The sequence below is a fragment of the Rattus norvegicus genome, chromosome 1, assembly GCF_036323735.1.
Source record: "Rattus norvegicus strain BN/NHsdMcwi chromosome 1, GRCr8, whole genome shotgun sequence".
Taxonomy (NCBI): domain Eukaryota; kingdom Metazoa; phylum Chordata; class Mammalia; order Rodentia; family Muridae; genus Rattus; species Rattus norvegicus.
The window spans coordinates 12,619,017-12,646,613 of NC_086019.1; the positions used below are offsets into that span (position 1 = coordinate 12,619,017).

At 36.4% G+C, this 27,597-nt stretch overlaps 1 long non-coding RNA gene across 2 annotated transcripts in view; it reads right to left on the reverse strand.

Annotated features, from left to right (window-relative positions):
- Positions 1–27,597, reverse strand: part of LOC102552459 (uncharacterized) — a 63,798-nt gene that overhangs the window by 17,336 nt on the left and 18,865 nt on the right. Inside the window, exon 2 of one of the 2 annotated variants that reach the window (XR_349822.5) lies at positions 13,337–13,421. The exons of the other annotated variant lie outside the window; for it this stretch is intronic. This is a non-coding gene — a long non-coding RNA (uncharacterized LOC102552459). The remainder of the gene's footprint in view (positions 1–13,336; positions 13,422–27,597) is intronic. 2 annotated transcript variants of the gene reach the window in all.

Below are 27,597 nucleotides of genomic sequence, written 5' to 3' on the forward strand. Positions count from 1 at the left end.
GAGAAGCCTTGGCAGGACAAGATGACAGGTGATGTTAAGATTCTGCTCTGTGTATTTACAGGTTGTTATTAATGTTCTCAAGGGATGGATGGTACCGGGTTTGTATGTTTAAGTGGGCAATCATATCTTACTCATTGGATCTAAGATTATTGTGTTGTGTGTTCTTTTATGTGAGGGTTTGAGTGTAAGAAAGTGTGCGACTGGGATGTGTTTCCGCCAAGATATCTAGCAGATATCTTGGGGCCCCGAGGTATAGACCCAGCGAGGTAAAAGACAACCATTACTTTTTTATTTTTATATTTTTACAACAACAAGTGTGCAATAATGATAAAATATCGCATTGCCTCTTACATCTCGTAAATGACTAGCACTGAAAAGTACCTTTAGTTTGTCAAGTATAAATAAAACCATTAATGACTGGGAAACTTAAAATATAATTTCTTTATATTACTAAAAGATACAACGGCAAATGTTGGTTCAGAAGAACAATGAGAAAACTGAGACAACATTAAACACAATATTGATGCAACTGTTTAATAGATCCAGAGTGTTTTCATTTGAGCTCTACATTGCAGAAATTAGCAGCACACAACTGTATCACAGGATTTGGATTTCCATATTCACAGAGCATCATTTACAGAAGGTCAAAACTATACAACAAATCATCACCATCTTTGTCTGCAGTGATTTAAAACCTGGTAAGAATGTCTAAGATTGGGACTAAAGAGATGGCTGAGTGGTTATAAGTCCCTACTGCTTTTCCAGGATGAGGTCCTGGGCTTGGGTTCCAGCACCTACCTGGCAGCTCAAAACTTCATGTAAATCTAATTCCAGGGATTCTGATTCTGTCCTCTGATTTCCACAAACACCAGCACAGACAAGGAGCACAGTCCTAAGCAGGCATGCACATACCCATAATTTTAAATAAAATCAAAAATTAAAATTGGTGCTAACATCTACTCTCTGTAACATCTGCTGACACAGCACAACTCGATGAACTCTAGCTCTGTGCCAGATTCATGTACTTTTCCTACAAGTTGACACTCACCAATGACATATACATGATAATTGTGCATTTCCAACAGCAATGCTCACAACTATTTTCTGTTAGCATGGGTCTTATTTTTTAAAATCCATGATATGATTCCAGAGGACACAGAGTGTTTCCAAACTAACAAAATCAGACATGAAAAGGGAGACATAACAACAGAATCAGAGGAAATTCAAAAAATCATCAGATCCTACTGAGGAAAAAAAGCCTATATTCAACAAAACTTGAAAATCTGAAGGAAATGGACAATTTCCTAGATAGATACAAGGTACTGAAGTTAAATCAGGAATAGATAAACCAGTTAAACAACCCCATAACTCCTAAGGAAATAGAAGCAGTCATTAAAGGTCTCCCAACCAAAAAGAGCCCAGGTCCAGACAGGTTTAGTGCAGAATTCTATCAGACCTTCATAGAAGACCTCATACCAATACTATCCAAATTATTACACCAAATTGAAACAGATGGAGCGCTACAAATTCCTTCTATGAAGCCACAATTACTTTTATACCTAAACCACACAAAGATCCAACAAAGAAAGAGAACTTCAGACCGATTTCCCTTATGAATATTGACACAAAAATACTCAATAAAATTCTTGCAAACAGAATCCAAGAGCATATCAAAACAATCATCCATAATGATCAAGTAGGCTTCATCCCAGTTATGCAGGGATGGTTTAATATATGGTAAACCATCAACATAATCCACGATATAAACAAACTGAAAGAGAAAAACCACATCATCATGTCATTAGATTCTGAGAAAGCATTTGACAAAATTCAACACATCTTCATGATAAAAATCCTAGAAAGAATAGGAATTCAAGGTCCATACCTAAACACAGTAAAAGCCATATACAGCAAACCAGTAGCTGACATTAAACTATATGGAGAGAAACTTGAAGCAATCCCACTAAAATCAGGGACTAGACAAGGCTGCCCACTCTCTCCCTAGTTATATAGTTCTTGAAGTTCTAGCCAGAGCAATCAGACAACAAATGGAGATCAAAGGGATACAGATTGGAAAAGAAGAAGTCAAAATATCACTATTTGCAGATGATATGATAGTATATTTAAGTGATACCAAAAGTTCCACCAGAGAACTACTAAACCTGGTAAACACCTTCAGCAAAGTGGCTGGGTATAAAATTAACTCAAATAAATCAGTGGCCTTCCTCTACACAAAAGAGAATCAAGCCAAGAAAGAAATTAGGGAAATGACACCCTCCATAATAGTCCCAAATAATATAAAATACCTCGGTGTGACTTTAACCAAGCAAGTGAAAGATCTGTATGATAAGAACGTCAAGCCTCTGAAGAAAAAAAGTGAAGAAGATCTCAGAAGATGGAAAGATCTCCCATGCCCATGGATTGGCAGGATTAATATACCAAAAATGGCCATTTTACCAAAAGCGATCTACAGATTCAATGCAATCCCCATCAAAATTCCAATCACATTTTTTGGAGAGATTTTTCAGATGTGGAGAAAGAGGAACACTCCTCCATTGTTGGTGCTAGTGCAGACTGGTACAACCATTCTGGAAATCATCTGGAGGTTCCTCAGAACATTGGACATTGAACTACCTGAGGACCCAGCTATACCTCTCTTGGGCATATGCCCAAAAGATACCCCAACATATAACAAAGACACATGCTCCACTATGTTCACAGCAGCCTTATTTATAATATCCAGAAGCTGGAAAGAACCCAGATGCCCTTCAACAGAGGAATGGATACAGAAAATGTGGTACATCTACACAATGAAATACTACTCAGCTATTACAATAAACCATGACTTTATGAAATTCATAGGCAAATGGATGGAACTGGAAAATATTATCCTGAGTGAGGTCACCCAATCACAGAAAAAGACACATGGTATGCACTCATTGATAAATGGCTATTAGCCCAAATGCTCGAATTACCCTAGATGCACAGAACACATGAAACTCAAGAAAGATGACCAAAATGCAGATGCTTCACTCCTTCTTTAAAAGGGGAACAAGAATATCCTTTGGAGGGGATAGGGGGGCAAAGTTTAGAACAGAGGCAGAAGGAATACCCATTCAGAGCCTGCCCTACATGTGGCCCATACATATACAGCCACCAAACTAGATAAGATGGATGAAGCAAAGAAGTGCAGGCTGACAGGAACCGGATGTAGATATCTCCTGCGAGACAAACCCAGAATACAGCAAATACATAGGCGAATGCCATCATTAAACCACTGAACTAAGAATGGGATTTTCGTTGAAGGAATCTTAGAAAGGACTGAAAGAGCTTGAAGGGGCTTGAGACCCCATATGAACAAAATGCCAACCACCCAGAGCTTCCAGGGACTAAGCCACTGCCCAAAGACTATACATGAACTGACCCTCTGCTTCAACCTCATAGGTAGCAATGAATAGCCTAGTAAGGGCACCAGAGGAAGGGGAAGCCCTTGGTCCTGCCAAGACTGAACCTCCAGTGAAAGTGATTGTTGGGGGTAGGGCAGTAATGGGAGGAGGATGGGGAGGGCAACACCATATAGAAGGGAGGAGGAGGGGCTAAGGGGTTGTTGGCCTGGAAAGGGAATAACAATTGAAATGTAAATAGAAATACCCAAGTTAATAAAGAAGAAAAAGAAATTAAAAAATAAATAAAAAGGGATGTGCAGATTCAATGTAATCCCTATCAAAATTCCAATCTACTTCTTCATAGTGTTAGACAGAACAATTTGCAAATTCATCTGGAATAACAAAAACCCAGGATTGCTAAAACTATTCTCAACAATAAAAGGACTTCCGGGGGAATCACTATCCCTGAATTCAAGCAGTGTTACAGAGCAATAGTGATAAAAACTGTATGGCATTGGTACAGAGACAGGCAGATAGACCAGTGGGATAGAATTGAAGACCCAGAAATGAACCCACACACCTATGGTCACTTGATTTTTGACAAAGGAGCCAAAACCACCCAATGGATAAAAGACAGCATTTTCAGCAAATGGTCCTGGTTCAACTGGAGGTCAGCATGTAGAAGAATGCAGATTGGTCCATCCTTATCACCCTGTACAAAGCTTAAGTCCAAGTGCATTAAGGACCTCTACATCAAACCAGACACAGTCAAACTAATAGAAGAAAAAGTGGGGAAGAGTGTCGAACACATGGGCACTGGAAAAAATTTCCTAAACAAAACACCAATGGCTTATGCTCTAAGATCAAGAATCGACAAATGGGATCTCTTAAAGTTACAAAGCTTCTGTAAGGCAAAGGACACTGTGGTTAGGACAAAACTGCAACCAATGGATTGGGAAAAGATCTTTACCAATCCTACAACTGATAGAGGGCTATATCCAAAATATACAAAGAACTCATGAAGTTAGACTGCAGGGAGACAAATAACCCTATTAAAAATGGGGTTCAGAGCTAAACAAAGAATTCACAGGTGGGGAATATCGAGTGGCTGAGAAATACCTAAAGAAATTTTCAACATCTTTAGTCATAAGGGAAATGCAAATCAAAACAACCCTGAGATTCTTCCTCACAGCAGTCAAAATGGCTAAGATCAAAAACTCTGGTGTCACCAGTGGAATGGGTAGCCCTTGGCCCTGCCAAGCTGGACCCCCAGTGAAAGGGATTCTTTGGGGGTGAGGGTGATAATGGGCGGAGGATGGGGAGGGGAACACCTATAGAAAAGGGGAGGGGGAGGGGCTAAGGGGTTGTTGGCCTGGAAACCGGGAAAGGGAATAACTTTTGAAATGTAAATAAGAAATACCCAATTTAATAAAGATGGAAAAAAAGACAAAAGATATTATTGAACACTTTATTTACTAAGCACAACATGCTCCAGGTTCATCTCTCTTTTTCTTTTTCCATAACTGATTTTTGATGAATTTTCTAAACTGCATTAATTTTTGCAACTGCTTTGAATTGGCTGCGACTATATGTTATCTGTATCAAACTTAATATTTATATAACCATCATTTATTTTTGTGCATGCAATAAAGAGATCATGTTCATATTTTACATGGGAAACTACTATTGCACAAAATAGAATGTGAACAAATTTAGGGCACTCAACGAATGTTATTAAATTTGAATAGTGTTATTGCTTCTTTGTTCCGAACCTGAGGGTATCTTTCTGTTTGCTGTAAAAGATATTAGCAAGTATTAGAAGGATGTCAAGGGACAACACCAAATGAAGACTTTACTAAAAGCCTGCACTAGAAATAGAGCTGGAATTTTGTACTTTTTATTCTTTTGGTGCATTGCTTGAAATACTTGCAAAAAATACTGTTTCATTATTTTTTTAGTTTATTTGTTTCTACTGAAGTCATATTCCTATGATTATGATACCCCAGTTGGTTTCTTTGGAAATTATAATGATATTAGAAACTGATTATGACTTCTTAATGAGACGTGCGGTTGGACCAGGCTAAATACACAAGCAATAAAAAGAATGTTTTCAAGCAAAATCTTGAGTACTATTAAAGAACAAAGAGAATGGGAAACAAGGAAATGCAAAGATACAAATAAAAATAATAAGCAATTATGTTATGACTACCAATACCCCCTGCTGCTCCCATCAATGCCTCTGCTTCTGTTTTCTCTTCCAAATAATTATGCTTATCTGGGAAATATATCCGGCATACTCCAAAACACTGTAGCTGCTTTCCTGTGGTAATTAATCCCTTCTCTTTTAACCATACGACTTCACTGTATTTTTAAACACCATACATAAGATTTTATTCAGGGTCAATCTAAAAGCGCGTAAGTAATTTCGAGAGTTCAAAATTCAGAAAGATTCCTATTTCCGCAATGAAAAGTCCTGTAGAAAATAGAAGGGTGTGCTTCGTAAGGCATTTGTTTATTATAAACAGTTCTCAAAAGTTGTTCTACTGTCTCTAAAATGAACACACAAACGTTATCTAGTACATAGATTATAAAGAGCCAGTGAACCAAGAAATCTGATTTTGACTTCTGCCTATGACAAGGGAACCACATTCATGAAATTTCAACAGTATCATGCTTAAACAATAACTCAATAAGCACAACACCAATTGACAGTACAATGTCAATGGGAGAAATCTCAATGAGTTTCACCCACAGAAGAGCTCTAAGCAACTAATGACAGAGAGAGGGAAACTTAGTCCCACTCAGGGATGACTAACCTAATTAATTATCCAACAACAAGTTGTCAGCCCCAAACTATACACATACAAGAAACTTATCAGGCTGTATTTACATATTTATTTCTTTACATAAACAAGTCTACTTCTTTCTGATGCTTTTCCCTGCTCCTGTGACACTTTTCTTCCCATTCCATTGCCTTGTCCAGCCTCAAAATGAGGTTTTTTAACTTGTATTATTATTTCTCTTTTCTCCTGTTTGTTGTCTCTGGAAGGTAAATATTTACTTATATAACACTCAGTAGCATAGTCTGACCACCACTCTCCTATACCACTAGTTCCTACACTGTAGATGTGGGATAACGAAGATGGCACTAAGGAAATACTAACTCAAAATCAAATGTGTGATGAATCTAATCTGCTTCCAGCAGTATCATTTATGGTTTATATCAAATGATTTCCATGTAGCTTGGGTTTCATCAGTCACTATGTACACTGGAGCCAGGGCATACTGTGTAGTAGACGATAATGCTGCCTGACATACCATAGCTGAGATTAGAGAGGATTGTATATTACTAACTACAGTGAAGTTACTGTACACACAAGGTTTTATGTGTTCATAAAACTATAATGCTTATTTTTATGGGGAAATGAGGCTTTTAAATTCTTCACTCCATTTTTAGCAGGTAAATATTAAATTAATATCTAAGGGTTGTACTGTTTTAGAATTATTAGTTTGAAAGTAGATGTTTTGATTGATGACAAGTTTCATAAAAATATTGGTAAATGACTTTTGACTTGTTGTTACTGTCTGATTTCCAGTAATTAGACAAATTTGGGCATGACAGGCTATGGAATGGTACAGTGTAGAATTATCAGAATCAATTAATAATTGCAAACATTTTTCACCTTTGAATAATGTTTAAAATGCTCCCCATTGTAAAGTATCAAACATTCAGCCGAGGTGTAAAACCTGGGCTGGTGGGTGGTCTCAATGCCTAATAGATGTTGTGGCTCTGATTCTGAGCCCCTACTTGGAAGATCACAATTGTCCAAAATTCTCATTCCGTGACATTTCCTGCTGTCTTCTGACATCCACAGATGCCATGTATGTAAGTAGTACACAAGCACACATTTAGGCAAAAATACACGTAAGTTAAATGAATAATAAAAATAAATAAATGCAACAATATACTCTATGCATTTTGAATACCTTATATGAAGTTAAATATACATACCTCATCATATTATATATAAATTAATTATCAGCTTTAATAAACAGAACTCTATGTACAGCAAAGTATTGTTTTAAAATAATGTTTTTATGATGTATCATCTATTTTTGACATAGCTTTCTTTCCATATTTATTCAAGAGAACTAGTAAAAAATGTGTAGGTGAGAAGAGATTGTGTGTGAAAAAAATTAAGAAGCCTTGTTGGAGATGATTCCAGAAGAAGAAAAAGATGTCTATGTACACTTACATGTTGTTGTTGTTTTTTAATTTTTAAGTTTAGTGTGTTAAATTTTTTTTAAGTTACTTATTTCCCCTTTCCCTTTCTTACCTCCGAAGCCTCCAAGATACTTGTCCTTGTTCTCTTTTAAGAATACATTCCCCTTATTGTCTTTTTAAAATTTGAGTATGTGTCATGTGCCTATGTATAGACATGTTCACTCTAGCACAGGTGCCATTCAAACCAGACACATGAAATACCCTTGACTTGGAGTTACAGCTTGTCATGAGATCCCTTTGATGGTTTTGGGAAATGCAGTTTTGTCCATTTAAGAAAAGGTTATGTTGGTACTTTTTGAGCCAAGCCTCTAGTTCTCACATTTTTTTTTTGCTTTTAAAAATACTAAAGTCCCAGGAATATATGAAAATCGGTAAGAGTACTAGCTGCATGGGATATCGAACCTGAAATGGTCACCTCCTGAAACCAGGCAAGACTTCCAATGGAAGGATGTGGACACCAAACCAAACACAAAACCTAAGATACACAATTTGTCCTGACTATGCGATATGCAGAGATAACAATGGAGCAAAGATAACTGGTAGGGAGGGAGTAGACAACAAATAACTAGTCCAACTGGAGCACCATCCCAGGAGAGAGCCAACCCCTGATAATATTTATGATATTCTTTTATACTTGCAGATAGGAGTCTAGCATAGCTTTCCTCTGAGAGGCTTCACCCAACCCCTGATTGAAATATTAGGCAGAGCGAGGGGGGTGTTGTGGAAGAACGGGAGGAAGAATTGAAGGAGACTGAGACATAAAGGAGAACATACAGAATCAACACATCTGGGTCCTTAGGGATGTACAGAAACTGAATTCCAAACCAACAGGCATGCCCGGAATGGACCTAGGCCTCTTACATACTGTAACAGGTTTGCAGCTTGGTCTGGATCAGGGGCTGTCTCTGACTCTGTTGCCTGCCTTTAGATTGCTTTCCTCTATCTGGTCTGCCTTAGATAGAAAATGAGCTTACTCCTAACCACGATATGCCAAGGCATCTGGATATCCATGGGCGGTCTCTTCTCTGAAAATAAAAGAGGAGATGGGGGAAGCCTGTGTGAGAGGAGGAAACTGGGAGAAGAGAAAACTGAGGTAAATGAATTCATTAGTTAAAAAGAAACAAACAAATAAACAAAACCATTGAATTCTCCTCTTTCCCTATGATGTCTATTGCTCTGCTTAGACACCAAGTTTCTATGTTTTTTTTTTTATTTTTAATAAACAAACACACATTTCAAGGATACCTCACACACAGGAAGCCTACAGTGAACCCTTTCTCATGACATGAGAGACACAAAGGTTTTGAAAGAAGCATATGTCTTGGGAATTTGTAAGGAACATGATCATACTGGCTGAAGCCCTGCACCACATGCTGAATGATAAATATATCGGTACCTACGGAGAAACCAGTGCTACCCAGGTCTCCACTGAAGAGTACAGTTCCAAGTTATTTTTACTCTACCACCAAAATCATGCTAAAAATTTCCAACGAGCAGGAAGCATATGGATAAAATACTCAGGAAAAAAAAACCCTAGACTTCACTAATTCACACAAGAAACACTTTTGGTTTAGATCACCCAACTTTGGGCTGGTCCTACCACATCTGGAGTTCCAAGTTACCAACTAATAGAAAAGTAATCAAATCCCATGTTATCAACCAAATAAAAAGTCAGGTTCTATAGACTTCCTTCTCAGCCTCATTTCCTTTAACCCAATCCTACCCCATTTTAAGAAGTGCTCCCTGACATTAGTGTAGCCTGGCATATTGAGATGAATGTAATTAATATCCCCAGGTTAATATCAGCCTCGAACTTCCTTCAATGGAGACAAGTTTCAGATTATTACAGTCAAAACTTTCTGATTAGTCTCAATCTCACCAAACCTTTCCCTAAATATTTGCCTAATTATTTCTTTAAAACTTTATTTTTTTCCTAGCTTATCTATTAAAAAGATTTATAGCTATTTTAAATCTACATATCCTTTTTTCACACATAGAAATATACTATAAAGGAAGAAGTTAGTTATTTTTTCTTTACTTCTTTTTTTGAAGAAGTGATATTTTTCACTTAACCTGGTGTGCTCTGTGTAAATCTACATTTTCTTTAAACTTCATCAACCACGTCTTGGGTGCTTCTATAACTTGACAGTTATAAACGGTGTCACAGTAAACACGATGTTATCTCAATTACCTAATGATTTTTGAATCTATCAAGTGGCATACCTGGATTATACAGTAGTTCAGTCTTTACATTTTCATCAGAAATAGTAGGAGGACTGTTTCTAGGAACCCCAAGAACTTTCTTGATAGAATTTAAGGCCTCTGCTATGGATTGGATATAAGCTGGTCAAAATAACATGGCTTGGGGATATACGAGCCCTAGAGAAGAGACTGTGGGTGTTATTTTTCTATATGATCATTAAAAATAACATTTGCTTTCTAAATATGAGTGTGTGTTTGCATGTGTTTGTGTGGGTCTGTTGGTAGGAGTATGTAGGAGTATGGATGGTTGAGTGTATGGTTTTTGGTGTGTACATATATGGGGTCTATGTGTGTGCTACTCCCAATCTTATTATAGTGAGGACTGAATAATATAGAGGCACGCTGTTAATCAAATTGTTAAATAAGAAATTTAAGTGCTCAAGACACAAACGGGACATCTATAGCTATTCTTCTCGAACTTACACCTCAGGGAACACATTGGCAGGAGGGCGAGGAAGTGCTATGCAGTACTGTTTTTCAGACACGATATGGCTATGGTAAGTTTTCAGGCATTTCTAGCTACCAACAAGGGTATATTCATATAGTAGATGTTCGAACATTTTTTGAATTGTGATTTTGTGGTCAGTGCCTTCAGGATATTCTTGTTAAACTGATGCAAACAAGTCTTAGATAGATACTTTGATTCATTAAAAGTATAATAGCTGTTACAGTGCAAAAATAACGAGAATTGCAAAATGATTGAAAAAAAGAAGAGTCTAGCGCAATACATAAATCCAGAATACTATAAGCTAATAATATACATCGAAAGCTGATAAACATTTCAGTCTGTTGTCCCAGCAGTCTGGTCACCCTGGAGCTACTATTTCTCTGGAGTAGTAAAGTGAGCAGCTGTTAGTCAGATGAGTGACGTAAAATATCTTCACCTCATCATCGAAACAAGTTTCTACAAAATTGGATTTTTGTAAGAAGCAACAATACTTCCAAGCATTCTCTGGGATCTTATTCAAAATCTTGTATATAACCACTGGCATGATAGTTGCCAACCTATCTGAAAGCATATTAACCCTTTTAGAACACACTACACCCATAAGCAGCTAACTATGCAACCTGGCTAGAACTGGCTCTGTTTGCGCCAGCTTTAAATGAGAATTAAAGAGGAAAGTACTTCTAAGCACGATAATAGTTTTAAAATAGTCTTTTCTGATACTACGTGGCAGAAAACTTACTCCAGACTTTCTTCCTTTCTTTCTTCCTTCCTTCCTTTCTTTCTTTCTTTCTTTCTTTCTTTCTTTCTTTCTCTCTTTCTTTCTTCTTTTTTTAATTTTATCTTACCTTATCTTTCAACCAGATGATATGTGAACAGCCACTAATGTGGCAGAAATTAAATTGGGCCTGGAAATAATTTTAGGCATGCCAACTTTTTGAGTATTTAGGTTGCAATGCTGACTGGTATTACTGGAAAAAACAGTACCTATGAAATATTAGCATATGAGCAGCGATGGGCTTTTACAGGATGTGATCATTTGCCTGAAAATATTAATTAGATTGAAATAAATGTCTTCTTTGGAAATCATTTGTCTCATGATATAATTCAGTACTTTCTTTCTTAGACTTTTACCTGTTCCTGTAAATTGAGATAATTAACTTGAAGAATAAAAAATTGAAAATCAAGTGAAAAATACTAAAAAGCACCCCACTACTATTTTATTGTTTATTAGCTTTAATTACCCTTATTATTATTATTGTCACCAAAACATTATAAATAGGACATGAAAGAGACAGTGATTAAGGAAAGGTATTTCATGACATCCACCAGACTCTGTTCTTGGGTCATGTGATTTATCTGCCTATTTCTCCAGTTGTTTCCCTTTCTTCTATTTTTGCTCCGCTGTTCTCACAACTGAGAGTGAATAGAAAGCACCGTTCCTTACAAGACATTAATGATTTAAAGGTCTGTTTTACTTTCCTTATACTCTTTATTTTAGAAGGATCCAAAGGACACAGTGAGAAATATTTATTTTGGAAGCTCTTTCTTGTAGTTTCGTGTAGACTGACAAGCTCTAAAAAATAAGACCACACTTGGGCATCTACAAACACCCATAATGCATATGCACTTTTTATATAAAAGAGAATAAGATGCTTAGTAATAATCATATGCATATGGTACTTATTATTATGCATTAACAATAAAATATCAGTCTATGAATGGACCAGCTGATTTTGAGTTTTGCCTCTGTTCCAAGAGGAAAACTAAAAAATAACCAGTGCAACATAGTCTCCAGGGAAAGTCTACTGAAATTTTTGAACAGTACCGGTTTTATTCATGAAATTTTTTGTTTTATTTTGTTCTCAGAATAAGAACTGTGGGGTTGGACACAGTAAGTTTATTTCATCACTTTTAATGCAAAGATTATTACCGTGATTTACATATCTCACTAGGAGCCGGAAGCTTCCTGCTGTGGCTTTTCCCACCAATGTGCTACAAATTAACAACCAGGCTACATTAAAACAAATGAAAAACAAAAGTTAATTCTTTACAATGTAAGAAAATATTCTGCCTTTGAGACTATAAAATTCCCTCAAAATTATTCCCAGAAAAAAGAAAAGAATTTTTTTTGTGCAAATTACATTAATGTTTTAGACTCATACAAAAGAATGCCATCATTCTCAAGAAAATGTAGTCGAACCAATATTGATCATCAGAAATGAAATCATTGATGGTGAGGCTGTGAACTAAACCAAAGTTTCAAGAGAAAACACTTGATACCGGTAATACTTCTCAAACCACTAAGGTCTTAATAACCTAACAGTAGTTATGCGAGCGATGAAGGTTTTTCCATAATCTGTAATCTCTATTTATACCATCAGTTCCTGGTAAGCTTGTAGTTAGATGATTTAATGTAGATCACCCTAAATCAAGACAAGGAAATATCACTTCTAGAAACTATGATATTATTCATTAGGCACCAGAGACATAATGATGATTTTTTTATGTCTCTTACTTCCTTTTGAAGCAGATCAATTTTACCCTGCACATTTATATTTAAATAAATTAAATTGCATGTCAAATGAAGTTAGCATATTTCTTTGAACTATAAAACACCTTCCAAAAGACTTTTTCGGATGTCATTAATGTTTCTCATCATAAAATAAATATACTGGTCCTAAAATGATCTCTCTATAAAGTGACTATGAAGTCACCAAAGCAAAAAGTTGTTATAACTCGGTTTAAATAACGTATCCCAGTTATTTCAGTAATTAATGAACTTAATTCAGACCAGATGCATCTTAACTTTTACACAAGTTTATTGTGTTCCTGGTAGAATAACAGAATTTCATTAATTTATATCCAATTTTAGGTATCTTCTATAAAAAGTAAAGAGTGAAATAATAAAATGAAATATGTTTTATGGGAAAACTGCTAATTAAGATCAAAGTATACCTTTGATGGAATTGTCTTCTGGCACATAATGGTGGACATCCTTCCTTAACAGTTATTCCTTCTCTCAGCTCACAGATGCCTCTATCTGAGGAATGACACATAGCTTCCATTAGTGTGTAGGATCAGTTTCCTCTCTCTTGATATAGCCTGTTCAGTCAGCACATGAGATTCCTGAAATGCTTTTCTATGCTAATGAGGCATTCTGCATAAGCCCTGAGCAATGACCTCTGCCCATCCTGGATGTCTCTACCCTCAGTCCCCCAAAATACTAAAAGCCTTCGATCACCCTAAGTAAAGTTAATCTGCTAACTGACAAGAGTCCCAGTATGCTCATTCTCCATACATACACATACCATACATGCACACTGTGCTTCTGAATCCCCTGTTCTACATCTCTGCTCCCACCACCCTCGGAGATAGAATCAGCAGATGATGTATGAGATGAAGGAGACACACGAGTAAGCACAAATAATACTCAGGAAACACTAGGTTTTAAAAGAAAGATTGAAATAGTTTTTATAACATTTAACTACTGTACATAATCATGTATTTATTGCTAACTGACATACAGATTAACTTATTTCCTATTGATGAAAGTCAACCAAGCAAAAGAAAAGCATTCTTACAATTTCCTTAGTGTCCTATAATACAAATATATTCACTAGACATTAAGCTATATTACATAAAGTGTATTACATGGACTTTTATGTATTTAAACAAAATTCATTTAAGAAGTCACTAAATCAGTTCAATATCTCCACTGTGTTTAAAATACGTTCCATAAAATTATAGTTTTATCTACATTAAAGCTATTTTTTTATTAACGAGTATTTCTTATATATATTTCGAGTGTTATTCCCTTTCCCAGTTTCCGGGGAAACATCCCCCTCCCCTCTCCCCTTCTTTATGGGTGTTCCCCTCCCCATCCTCCCCCCCTTGCCGCCCTCCCCCCAACAATCTAGTTCACTGGGGGTTCAGTCTTAGCAGGACCCAGGGCTTCCCCTTCCACTGGTGCTCTTACTAGGATACTCATTGCTACCTATGAGGTCAGAGTCCAGGGTCAGTCCATGTATAGTCTTTAGGTAGTGGCTTAGTCCCTGGAAGCTCCGGTTGCTTGGCATTGTTGTACATATGGGGTCTCGAGCCCCTTCAAGCTCTTGCATTTCTTTCTCTGATTCCTTCAACGGGGGTCCTATTCTCAGTTCAGTGATTTGCTGCTGGCATACGCCTCTGTGTTTGCTGTATTCTGGCTGTGTCTCTCAGGAGCGATCTACAGATCTACATCCGGCTCCTGTCGGCCTGCACTTCTTTGCTTCATCCATCTTGTCTAATGGGATGGCTGTATATGCATGGGCCACATGTAGGGCAAGCTCTGAATGGGTGTTCCTTCTGTGTCTGTTTTAATCTTTGCCTCTCTATTCCCTGCCAAGGGTATTCTTGTTCCCCTTTTAAAGAAGGAGTGAAGCATTCACATTTTGATCATCCGTCTTGAGATTCATTTGTTCTATGCATCTAGTGTAATTCAAGCATTTGGGCTAATAGCCACTTATCAATGAGTGCATACCATGTGTGTTTTTCTGTGATTGGGTTACCTCACTCAGGATGATATTTTCCAGTTCCGACCATTTGCCTACGAATTTCATAAAGTAATTGTTTTTGATAGCTGAGTAATATTTCATTGTGTAGATGTACCACATTTTCTGTATCCATTCCTCTGTTGAAGGGCATCTGGGTTCTTTCCAGCTTCTGGCTATTATAAATAAGGCTGCGATGAACATAGTGGAGCACGTGTCTTTTTTATATGTTGGGGCATCTTTTGGGTATATGCCCAAGAGAGGTATAGCTGGATCCTCAAGCAGTTCAATGTCCAATTTTCTGAGGAACCTCCAGACTGATTTCCAGAATGGTTGTACCATTCTGCAATCCCACCAACAATGGAGGAGTGTTCCTCTTTCTCCGCATCCTCGCCAGTATCTGCTGTCACCTGAGTTTTTGATCTTAGCCATTCTCACTGGTGTGAGGTGAAATCTCAGGGTTGTTTTGATTTGCATTTCCCTTATGACTAAAGATGTTGAACATTTCTTTAGGTGTTTCTCAGCCATTCGGCATTCCTCAGCTGTGAATTCTTTGTTTAGCTCTGAACCCCATTTTTTCATACGGTTATTTGTCTCCCTGCGGTCTAAGTTCTTGAGTTCTTTGTATATTTTGGATATAAGGCCTCTATCTGTTGTAGGATTGGTCAAGATCTTTTCCCAATCTGTTGGTTGCCATTTTGTCCTAACCACAGTGTCCTTTGCCTTACAGAAGCGTTGCAGTTTTATGAGATCCCATTTGTCGATTCTTGATCTTAGAGCATAAGCCATTGGTGTTTTGTTCAGGAAATTTTTTCCAGTGCCCATGTGTTCCAGATGCTTCCCTAGTTTTTCTTCTATTAGTTTGAGTGTATCTGGTTTGATGTGGAGGTCCTTGATCCACTTGGACTTAAGCTTTGTACAGGGTGATAAGCATGGATCGATCTGCATTCTTCTACATGTTGACCTCCAGTTGAACCAGCACCATTTGCTAAAAATGCTATCTTTTTTCCATTTGATGGTTTTGGCTCCTTTGTCAAAAATCAAGTGCCCATAAGTCTGTGGGTTCATTTCTGGGTCTTCAATTCTGTTCCATTTGTCTATCTGTCTGTCTCTGTAACAATACCATGCAGTTTTTATCACTATTGCTCTGTAATACTGCTTGAGTTCAGGGATAGTGATTCCCCCTGAAGTCCTTTTATTGCTGAGGATAGTTTTAGCTATCCTGGGTTTTTTGTTATTCCAGATGAATTTGCAAATTGTTCTGTCTAACTCTTTGAAGAATTGGATTGGTATTTTGATGGGGATTGCATTGAATCTGTAGATCGCTTTTGGTAAAATGGCCATTTTTACTATATTAATCCTGCCAATCCATGAGCATGGGAGATCTTTCCATCTTCTGAGGACTTCTTCAATTTCTTTCTTCAGAGTCTTGAAGTTCTTATTGTACAAATCTTTTACTTGCTTGGTTAAAGTCACACCGAGGTACTTTATATTGTTTGGGTCTATTATGAAGGGTGTCATTTCCCTAATTTCTTTCTCGGCTTGATTCTCTTTTGTGTAGAGGAAGGCTACTGATTTATTTGAGCTAATTTTATACCCAGCCACTTTGCTGAAGTTGTTTATCAGCTTTAGTAGTTCTCTGGTGGAACTCTTGGTATCACTTAAATATACTATCATGTCATCTGCAAATAGTGATATTTTGACTTCTTCTTTTCTGATCTGTATCCCCTTGACCTCCTTTTGTTGTGTGATTGCTCTGGCTAGAACTTCAAGAACTATATTGAATAAGTAGGGAGAGCGTGGGCAGCCTTGTCTAGTCCCTGATTTTAGTGGGATTGCTTCAAGTTTCTCTCAATTTGGTTTAATGTTAGCAACTGGTTTGCTGTATATGGCTTTTACTATGTTTAGGTATGGGCCTTGAATTCCTATTCTTTCCAGGACTTTTATCATGAAGGGGTGTTGAATTTTGTCAAATGCTTTCTCAGCATCTAATGAAATGATCATGTGGTTTTGTTCTTTCAGTTTGTTTATATAATGGATCACGTTGATGGTTTTCCGTATATTAAACCATCCCTGCATGCCTGGGATGAAGCCTACTTGATCATGATGGATGATTGTTTTGATGTGCTCTTGGATTCGGTTTGCCAGAATTTTATTGAGTATTTTTGCGTCGATATTCATAAGGGAAATTGGTCTGAAGTTCTCTTTCTTTGTTGGGTCTTTGTGTGAAAGCTATTAATTCTAAGTGAGTATGATGGAATTTTCCTGGAAGACCAACACAGAGGAGGCTGAGAAGAAATGTGCGTTTCTGTGCCATATAGGATATTTTTATTTCATAAAATATTAAATATACAAAATTACATGGAGGCATAAAAAATAACTATGAATTCCATTCTCTCAATACTCATAAGATTTATATATCACATAATATAGATTTTACCTATGTAAATTATATATTATAGAGAAAATTATCTGTATTATATAGACATATGCATACATATTAGATAAAAATAGAAATAATATATTAATAATATACCTATATGTGTAATCTACATAAAATAGTTACATGTATACATGGGTAAATCTATATTATATAATATAGATATATCTGTATTATAGATAATATATCTAGATAATACAGATATATAATATAGATTTATGTAGATATCTACACAAATGTAATAATTATGTAGAATTCTATAATTATGTAAGACATAAAAATGATATAAAACGTTAATTAACAAGTTTAAAAATGAAAACAATCCATTTTCATAAAATATACTTGGAAGAATGATTCAGCAAATTATAAAGGAATTTCATAGTTAAAAGAAATGGCAGGAAAAAGTTTTGCAATGTTCTGTGAATAATTGATCAAAATAAACATTATATATCATAAAGCTGGTGAGCGATTTTGAAGAGAACAACTTTAAATTACAGGAGACATGCTTAGCTTCATCCTGTTATTATAATATTATCCGGATATTATAATGATATCTAAGAGAAACAACAACAGAAGCCATGTGCCTGAAGGTACATGGATGGTGCATGATAAAATGTATAGAGCCAAAGCAATGACCTCATTTAAGTCAATTAGAAGAGAAAAACTGTGAACAACTGTAATTGGTCTTTCAATATTTATTAGAAAGATCTCCTCATTGAAATACCATGATACTAGAATCCAAATAAATTAATTGAGAAATGGAAAACAATAGATATAAAACCATTTTGTACAAGATCTTACTTATTCCAAATTTAGAACAAACTCATTATATAGAAAAGCAGAATTGAATAAAAAGCTCTGCGACCATTACATGGTCAATTGGGAAAAAAAAGACTGATCACTTACTTCATGATTTCTACAAATTACTTTAACTTTCATCATAAACATATCTTGGAAGTAAAGTGGTATAATTTTTTTTCTGTATATAACATCCTCCTTTACAAACTGATAGAAGTAAAGTTTACTAAGTAGGACATAGAAAACACATAATTTGTTTGTTTGTTTGAAGCAGAGTTCATCAGAATATCCTTGGCTGTCATGGAACCCACTTTGTAGTTCAGGATGGCCTCAATCTCACAGAGACCTGACTGCCTCTGTCTCCTCGGTGCTGGGAATAATGGTTTGTGTCACTGCTTCAGCTACCGAAACAGCATTTTTATTTAAAAGTACACCGTGTTCAGTTTCATAATTAAATATAGATGATTTTGATCATCATAACAAACTACTATCAGATTCAGTAAAGAAGCACAGAATGTCACAAGGTATCACTGATGTTATGTCTGGTCTCAAAGAAAGCCGAACACAGAGAAGTCAAAGGTAAACTAATAATAGAGAATTAAAATTTTTTCTTAAATGTTTAAACATGTTAAATACATTTAAACCTGTGTGAAGATGTTCAATAGCTTTACTCTTCTGGGAAAAAAATGTTAACTATAGTCACAGTACAATATCAACATGACTACACCCATGACAAAACCTGAAAGCATACAGTGTGGGAGAAATGGTACCATGTCACCAGACAAAAAGTGGGAAGTTTGAGTGGATTCCAAAACCCTGGTAAATTCTCTTATCTGAGAATTATAGGCGTTTCATCTAGCACAGACTCGGTTCCAGTCCTGGAGCATGTGAACAGGACCCCTCAAATGAGGATTATGACAACTGGTCACATGACACAGAGCAGAGTTCTTCATGCTAATGAGGTGTCTAGATAGATGAGCCGACTCTGAGGGCTTAGACAATGAACTTCCCTTCTTGGACATTCCTTTCTGCAAAAGGTACTTAGTCTCTGGTCCACGCTGATTAAGTCGAATGCATCCATTCTTCATTACCAATAAAGTTTGGACAAGTAAGGACTATCGCTCTCGGGGTTGGGGATTTAGCTCAGTGGTAGAGTGCTTGCCTAGCAAGCGCAAGGCCCTGGGTTCGGTCCCCAGCTCCGAAAAAAAGAAAAAAGGGAAAAAAAAAAGGACTATCGCTCTCATCAAGAACAGTCATCCATTGGGGAAATCCTTGTCATACAGAGCCTCACATTTTAAGTCTCTGACAGAAGGCCCCTCTGCTTTCCAAACATCGAAACTCACTCCTAAGCTAAGTTGGAGTTCCCTCTCACTCTGGCCACAGGCTCATAGCTAGCCCATGGGCCCCCTCTGTTCCCGACCTTTGTGCTGGGTGTCCAGGAGTTAGGGAACTCCAGGTTTGGCCCCAGCCGATCTAGTCTCTCACCTGATCTGGGGTCCCCATCTTAGGTTACATTTGTAGCCTAGCAAGTGCCTCCGGTTTCTCTGCCAGAGTTGCATTCACATACAGCAGAGGTGAGGCAAAACTCAGACAAACAACACATGATTATGAATTACCTGCGTCAATTCCAGAAACACAAGCAAAACATTGAACCTATGCTAGGTTAAGTAGACAGCCAGATTCAATAATTTTTTTCAGATATATATCAAAGACAATTAGTATAAGCTAATAGAACAAGTTGTGTAGTTTTAAATGTTCCTTGAGTATCCTTCTACACCTTGGAGCTGCAAGAGAGCTGGTGTAGTTGGCTTGAGAAGCCAAGGGCTGACTGTACAGATTCTTGTCCTCCTGGAAATGGCCAAAGACTTGAAGAACTTAAGGCAGATTAGTTAGCTACACATTAAACACTGAGGCATAGGAACATATGCTCTTTGCTTTTTCTTCTTTCTATACAAACCTTTAATGAAAGGAATGATATCCAACCATTCTGGAAAGAGTTTCGTAATTCACTCATCTAACAAATCGAAATGCTAACTTTTATATGAAAACTTGTATAAAACCACACTGAACAGAAGATTAAACAGTATGATAAAAAGCAAAAGAAAATAATGAATGTATTCAATGCTAATTACTTTCTTTGGTCTAATGAGCATATTGAATGAAAATAAACCACTTAAAGATCATAGATAGCATATAATGGCATTCCAAGAAAAAGTTAAAGCTTATGCTAAATTTACACATTGGAACAGAAAATAGAGGAGGGACGTCTGTGGGAAATTCAGACAGGGAAGAGGTCCCATTGAGTGCTGGGTTGGAATTTGTTCTTCTCTTCCACTAAGTGGTGTCTTTGTAGGTTAAATATGTTCATTCCACTCAAAGTCCAACCTTTCATATCTTTCGAAAATCTAGGCTACGCTTACTCTGCCACATGGTATGTTTAATGACTCTTGACTTCAAAACAGTACAGAGTTAAGGTAACAGTTTATGTACAAACTATTATAAATGACCTTTAAAGGGTTAGAATATAACATAAAACAAAGGAGTTTGTTTATATTTATGTCTGTCCCCATGCCCAAAGGACTAGGAGTGGACACAGCATTGCCATCTACAATGTTCTCAACAAGAACAAGACAAGTAAGTTACAGACCTACATAAAGGCAAAAGTAAATCCTAGTGTTTTAAATGGGCTTACGGTTGTGTTCTGGGCTGACATATAGCTATTTTTGGCTATATGTAGTCATATGTGGCTCCTAGGTTGAGCATCCCTTCAACCAAAGGAAAAGGTATCTCAGGTTATTCCAATTCCTGAAATAAATCTTAAGGGTTATTGTTGAAATGAGATAATTCATATGCCGTGATAACAATGCTATCGCCAAGCAATTAACTTCAGACTGTAATGAATCCTTGTTAAGAATAATGGTGAAGGACTGTTCATGAAAAGCTAAACTGTTTCTTTACCTGTTGCTATTCATCTAGAATAGCTTCGGTTATAGATCATTTATTAATAAGGGTTATTTTAATGAGTAATTGAAAAATACAGCAATTTCTCACAAAAGCTGTGACATTTTCATTGTAGTTCCTTAGTTAAAAATTGATGAGAAGGACTCAATCAGCGAATAAATTGGTTAGAGATATTTCTGTATTCTCAACCTAGCTCCTTATCTCATGAATCCAACCATTTAAGGTCCTAGCAATGCATATATAAGTATAAAAAGTTAAGGCTTTTCACTTTAATCTGCTTTTTCACTTTTTCAAATGTGCTGGAACCCATTCAAAGTCTGAAGTATCAGGAGTAGAAGAAGTCCACTCAGAGGAAAAGGGGAGGAAAGATGGGGGGAGGTACTCCATGAGGGGACAATTGAGAGAGGGCAGCATTTGGGATATAAGCAAACAAACAAGAAAGGAAAACCTCATGTATGCAGTGACTTCTGACTTTATCATCATTATCATAATCATTCTTATATATCACCACCATAATCATAATTCATATTAGTATTAGAACATTTAGTAAGTAATGAATTCCAGATAAGGAAACAAAAAGAGTACAATTCAATCTTCCTTAGGGGCTCATGGTTGACTGTTCTAACATACACTCACATTTGACTTCACAGATAAGAAGTCCAATTATGGGGTTGGGGATTTGGCTCAGTGGTAGAGCGCTTGCCTAGCAAGCGCAAGGCCCTGGGTTCGGTCCCCAGCTCCGAAAAAAAGAAGAAAAAGAAATTAAAAAAAAAAAAGAAGTCCAATTATTTCCTTGGAGTCTGGTCACTCACCTAGCATAAGATGTATCTCCTTTTCACTTCAAAAGTTATGCAGAACCCAAGCTTTTTATTAGTATTCTTTTCTGAAATGGAGTTTTCAATCTGTCTCCTGCTGAAAACTTCCCTTGCTTTTGAAATGAGGCTCTGTACCAACCAAGAAGTGTAGGAAGGAGGAGTAAGTGCTCAGTGTAAAAGTGGATTGCTGGAAGTGACTGCCTTCAGCAGAGCCAAATGAAGTTGCTCTCCTAGATCCTATTTACTGGGCATTTACTACCCATGGAAATGAAAAATCAAAAGGAATCAAAAGCAACACTTCCCTCCAGAATCATTTTTAGCCATAAAAACAGGGTGGTATTAGCCTACCAACTATGTGGTATTTCATATTTGAATGCTGTGATTACATTGCAAAAATCTCTGCACAATAATCATAAATAATTAATGTACATGCTCAGACTAAGCCTCTCCCCATGTTTTGCTAATTAATTTCAATTGTCTACAATAGCTATAAGTGAAGTATTCTTGATAAATTTTATTAAAATTTAGTTTTTGTCATCTCAAAGTACAGCACTTTGTTCATCCTTAGAAGCTGACCATCATTACCTTCTATTCTGAGAATATTATTTTTAAGCATTGGAGGTTAGTAATATTCAGTTGTGATAATGAGGTGAAATGGTGCTCAAAATGAGGGATAAAATAATAGTATTAGTAAAAGTAGTGAAGTCAAGTTGAACTTCCTGTTATCGACAAAGAGATTGTTTTCTTCCAATGGACATGTGATTAAACTCTCAAGTAACTGTATTTAAATCTGGAAACTTTTGAGGACAACTGGGTTTATATAGAATTATGTGCCAGGTCTCATATAATAGAATCAATATCTTTGAGACAGTTAACTTCCTAGGTAACCTCTTTGTTTAAAGATATTTGAGAGAAAGCTGTGCGTATGAAGAAGTAGAACTAACTCTGCCTGCAATCTTGAACTTGGAATTCCCAGATACCATGACTATAGGAAATAAATAACTATTATTGAAGCCTGGTTGTCTATGATACTTTGTTGCTTCGGCTCAACCAAACACCTCTGCTAAAGACTTACAATGTTTCAGAAACACAGAAGTTAATCACCTAATTGTATTCACTCTCTAATGATTTAATTTATTCAGCAATAACAGGTTGCTATTACTTCCTGATTATACCTGAAGTAACTGAAATCAGGACTAAATAATTTGCACAAGTTTCCTAAACTAGTTAGTGAAAGAAAGTCTGTCTGAACTCAGTGTATTATATATACTTTTAAGAGTTTATTTGGTTTCAAGTTTTATCCCCATTCCCAGTTTCCTCTCTGAAAACCTCCTATCCCAACCCTTCCCCTCTGCTCCCAGTCCTGCCTCACTTCCCTGGTATTCCGCTATGCTAGGGTCAACAAGCCTTCACAAGATCAAGGGCTTAATAATAGCAACATATCACTATTCAATACATTTGTGGTTTTGACTCTACAGTTAGATTTAAAAACTATAAGAGATGAAGGAACAGCAAATATCTCAAAGGTGCAGCATAAATCAAGAATAGAAAACTCTAGCTGGTAATGTTGAAAATCGCTATAGATTTTAAAGAACAAATTCAAGGGTCATATGAGGGAATCAAAATATATGTCAATTTTGCACATTCATATGTGTGTGTAAAGTAGGCTTGCATTGTTTTTCTTTTGCAATTACTCAACCCATACAAGATATGGAGTACATGTGTAAGGACACAGTAATGAAACAGGAGGTCTGAATATGTAGTTAGCCTGCGTGCTAGCAAGAAAGAGGGGTGCAATCAATGATAGAAGATACTTAACAATTATCTAGGAAGTCAGAAGAAGTTTGAGATATATGTGATATTTAAATTGACCTTGCAAGATGAGGAATCACTTTTGGAAGATGGGAAGTTTCGTAATTTCGAAACTGAAGTTGTCAGTTGAGGGATAATTAAAATATATTTTTGCTGGGTTTTTATTATCCTGTAATTCCCTGCCTAACACAGATGATGGAGATAAGGATACCATTTACCAAGAAGCTGAATGCGCAGAAACATTATCTATGTACAGCACCTTACAGTGCCCATCCTTATAAAATACACGGAATTTCAGAGTATTTTTATTTAAACAGTAAATTAAGCCTCCTTGTTCATAGATGGATGATAGTAAAACAACATATAATACCACTGTCATTATTTTAATAATTCTATATATTCATAATTACTGAAATTGATATGAATAAGAAAGATGTTACTCACACTTTATTGTTTTGTACTAATTTGAAATTTTTAGCCATAAGACATTTTTCTCTTTAAAAATTTGACTTAACGTTCCGCTGCATCTGCATTCCTGGAGAGCTTTCAGCACCAGCGACAACCAGGCTTGCCAAAATCTGGGACAATCAGCTCACCATTCTGCCTGTATCCCCACTGGCAAGAACAACCAGATAGCTAAAGGGCAGTAAAAGATAGAGGCCTTTAGAGAGGAAATGAATAAATCACTTAAAGTAATAAGGAAATACAATCAAATGGGCAAAGCAAAAAAAATAAAAATAAAAATAAAACTGTTCAAGACCTGAAAATGTAGATCAAAGCCAAAAAGATGACACCAACTGAAATAATTCTAGAGATAGAAAACCTATGGAAGAGAACAGGAAATACAGATGCACACATCACCAGCTGAATGAGTGTGGAAGAGAGAATCTCAGGAGTAAACGCTACAATCAAAGGAATTGATACATCAGTCAAAGAAAAACTGCAGCCTCTAAAATTCCTGACACAAAACATAGAGAAAATCTGGAACACTGTGTAGAGACCACAACTTAGAATAACAGGAATAGATGAAGGAGAGTCGCAGTTCGAGGACCCCAGAAAGTATCTTCAACAAAACCATAGAAAAAAAATTTCTCTAACCCAAAGTAAGAGATGGGTATAAACACACAAGAAGCTCAGCAAACATCAAATACATTGATCAGGACAGAAAAATTTCCCCACTTTATAATAAAAACACTAAATATATAGAACAAAGAAAAATATTAGAAGGTGTAAAAAATAGAAAAAAATACTGAAGTAGCATACAAGGGCAGACATCAGAATTCCATGTGATCTTTCAACAGACTCTAAAAATCAGAAGTGCATGGGAATATGTCTTTCCATTTCAAACAATCTACAGTTGATTGCCCAGATTACTATATCCAACAATTTTTTCAATCATCCAAGACCAAAAAAATCCCCAAGATATTCCATGAAAAAACAAATGTAAACAATGTCTATCCACAAATCCAGCTCTATAGAATATAGTATAAGGAAATTTCCTACTGAACCCAAAAATGTTACAGGAAATATAAAACCCCACACAAGCAAAGCCAAAACAAGGGAAACATACACACATGCACATGCACATGCACATACACCAAGCAACAAGAAAATAACAGGCATTAACAATATGTTGTCTTGTTGAGAGATGTCGTTAAGTATCTCTCAACTTCAATGGACTCAATTTGCCAATAAAAAGGCACAGTATAATAGAATGGTTTCAAAACCAGGATTCACTATTCTGCTGCATACAAGGACTACACTCAGTAACAAAGATAGAAATTACCTCAGTGTAATGGGTTGCACAGAGCTTATCCAAGCAATTGGACACAAAAAGAAAGCTGAAGTAGCCATTCTAGCATCTAACAACACAGACTTTCAACCAAAAGCTAACAAAAGAGATAGGGGAACCCATGACTTCACCTGGATATGTAGCAGAGGATTACCTTAGTGGACATCACTGGGATGGGAGCTTCTTGGTCCTGTGGAAGCTAGATGGCCCAGGGTGAGGGAATGCTAGGGCACTGAGGCAAGAGTGGGTGTGTGGGTGGGGGAGCACCTTCATGGAGGCAAGAAGAGGTAAGGGGATAGGGGGTTTGTGGAGGGAAAACTGGGAAGGGGATAACATTTGAAATTTAAGTGAATAAAATAACTAATAAAATGAAAAAAAGAAATGAGGAAGGACACTTCATAATCATTAAAGAAAACACCAACCAAGATGATATAACTATTTTGAATATATGTGCCACAAATGCAAAGGTACTTACATTCATAAAAGAAATGTTTTTTTAAACTTAAACCATACAACAAACTCCATATATTAACAGTGAAAGACTTCAACTCCCCACTATTACCAATGGACAAGTCATCCAGAAAAGAACTAACAGAAATTATGAAACATACAGAGATTATGAATCAAATGACCCAAACAGATACATACAGAACATTTCACACAACACAAAACAATAAATCTCCTCTTTATCACCATAACAGACATTATCCAAAACTGACAATGTACCCAATCACAAAGCAAGTGTCGAGCGATATAAGAAAATTAGAACAAACTTTGTTTTTTTATAGTGTATAGTTTCTATTTAATACTATTAGCAGTTAATAACTATTCAAAAAACTTGTAGAAGGAATTTTTATTTTTTACTTTTTTTCCTTTTTTCCCCATTTTTATTAAATTGGGTATTTCTTATTTACATTTCAAATGTTATTCCCTTTCCTGGTTTCCAGGCCAACATCCCACTAACCCTTCCCACTCCCCTTCTCTATGGGTGTTCCCCTCCCAAACCTTCCCCCATTACTGCTCTTTCACCATGAAGCCCGTTCACTGGGGGTACAGCCTTGGCAGGACCAAGGGCTTCCCCTTCCACTGGTGCTCTTACTAGGCTATTCATTGCTACCTATGCAGTTGGAGCCCAGGGTCAGTCCATGTAAAGTTTTTGGGTAGTGGCTTAGTCCCTGGAAGCTCTAGTTGGTTGGCATTGTTGTTCATATGGGATTTTGATAGGAATTGCATGGAATACGTAGATTGCTTTTGATAAGATGGTCATTTTTACAATATTAATCCTGCTAATCCATAAGCATGGGAGATCTTTCCATATTCTGAAGTCTTCTTCAATTTCTTTCTTCATACAGTTTTTGTCATACAGATCTTTTACTTGCTAAGTTAGTTATTTTATATTGTTTGTGACCATTGTGAACAATGTCATTTCCATAATTTCTTTCTCAGCCCATTTCTCCTTTGAATACAAGAAAGCTACTGATTTGTTTGAGTTAATTTTATATCCAGCAACTTTGCTGAAATTGTTTATCAGCTGTAAGGAGTTCTCTCATGGATTTTTTGGGTTGATTTTGTATACTATCATATCGTCTTGGCTTCTTCCTTTCCAATTTCTATCTTTTTTATATCCTTTTGTTGCCTAACTGCTCTGGCTTCAATTTCGAGAATTATATTGAATACATAGGGGGAAGGACATGAACAGCCTTGTCTTGTCCCCGATTTTAGTAGGATTGCTTCAAGTTTTCTCCATTTAGTTTTATTGTGGCTGTTGGTTTGCTGTATATTGCTTTTATTATATTAAGGTTTGAACCTTGAATTCATGATCTCTACAATGTTTCTTTAATTGGATATTTTATTTATATGCATTTCAAATGTTATCTCCTTTCCTGGATTCCCCTCTGGAATCCCACTATCCCATACCCTACTTTTTAACAAGAAGGGGTGTTGTATTTTATCAAAGATTTTTTCAGCATCTAATGAGATGATCATGTGGTGTTTTTTTCCCTTTGAGTTTGTTTATATAGTTGATTATGTTGATGGATTTCTGTATATTGGACCATCACTGCATCCTT